The following is a 1762-nucleotide window of genomic DNA, read 5'->3' on the forward strand; positions in this document are numbered from 1 at the left end:
TCTAATAACTAGACTGACAAATCGTCTCCGCTCAGAATCGTTTTTCTTATACAGTGATATTATATCATTGAATTCAAATTTAATACTATCCATTATACAGTGACCCACTTGTAACCTACTGTACAGCAGAGCGACATCCACTTACCCACCTTTTTTTACATTGTATAGTTATGTGTATAATACATCACGTGCCACACATGTAAATTTAATTGTATGACATTTTAATTTATAATAGGAATAATAACATACCTACATTATCATATGTAATAATCCAAAAAAGAGAGCAATGTTATAAACGATTATCATACAAGTCATGATATTGAACTTACTTAGTTGATGCTATGAATTTCTTCACTACCAATTTTGATTTTGGGTCTTATCATTTAGGTTAATCCGTCACTAATCATATGTTGGCTAGCAAACTGCTGGTGCTGTATTTCCAATTCCAAGACGTCACAAAGTATTTAGAATACGTAATATTCACATTATACGAAATAGGCATACCTAAAATGGCCATTAAAAAAAAAATCATTACACCCCACCCCACTCACTTAATCATTTCAAACTACAGAACTGAAACGCTGTACGTAAATAATATACATTTCAAATTCAAACGAATTCACGAAGGCATAACGCAGTGATTAAAACTTGACCATTAATATTTAATTAACCAGTACCAACATATAGCTAATTAGGTTAGGTTACCTAGTCTATATTGATCTTCCATTTAATTAAAATCTTGATGTTACTCTACTATAATATACGTCACATCGATGTCTGCGACGTAATTTATTCAGCATAAATAAAATAACCTAAAAATATGGCATACAGTATCGATGAACATTTCAATAAAACGCCCAGCTGGGAAACAAAAGGGTGCACAGTTTTCTCCCCTTCAAAAAGTTTTGCTGTATTATTTACACTTCGACGCCACAGTTCTTTTAAAAAGATAAAATACAAATTGGTAACCAAAAATAAAATTTACATGTAATATCTCAATTGTACTCTATTTTGAAATCCCTTAGAACTTTTAAACTCCAAGAAGATTATATCAAAGTCCAAATATTTTTTATCCTCGTTGAAACCAGCACTGTCCAGTCCAAATATGAATAATAATTGTTACTACTACTATAAACACATTTCAGGTATTTGCATTTAACTAAACATGTATATTGTATACCTATTAATTTATATGATATTATAATATTATACTAAAGCTGCGATAAATGGTAAAACTTAAAAAGAAACAGTGTACTGCATTATTTGGTGTAATATATACCAATGATATAGATTATAAATTATTGATTCGATTAAAAACAAACAAATTGAATACATAATATTATTTGTAAAATAATGACATGTATATTAAAATATAACATTACTTTATTAAATCTTATAAATAGTATTTAGTAAAAAAAATTAATATTTGTATTTATTATGTAACATAGTAAATACCTGTAATAGACATATTATTATGGGAAAGGTATTAAAGAAACAATACTAAATAAAAAGAAAATAACAAAATCACTAGTGATCTAACTAACGCTCTCATAATAAAAATTAAACTCATCTATTTTATATAAAAATTTACGTGTAATGTACTTTACCATGTAATGAATTTGTAATATTGTTTTTCAATGGCTGAAACAATATCAAAATCACACAAAATCAAAAAGACTAGTAATTTAGTTAAAAATAAAATACCCCACTCAATTATATTATTACTCCAACATTTTTATGTACCTGTAGCTACTTACCTACT

This window comes from Acyrthosiphon pisum, chromosome X, assembly GCF_005508785.2.
Source record: "Acyrthosiphon pisum isolate AL4f chromosome X, pea_aphid_22Mar2018_4r6ur, whole genome shotgun sequence".
Classification (NCBI taxonomy): domain Eukaryota; kingdom Metazoa; phylum Arthropoda; class Insecta; order Hemiptera; family Aphididae; genus Acyrthosiphon; species Acyrthosiphon pisum.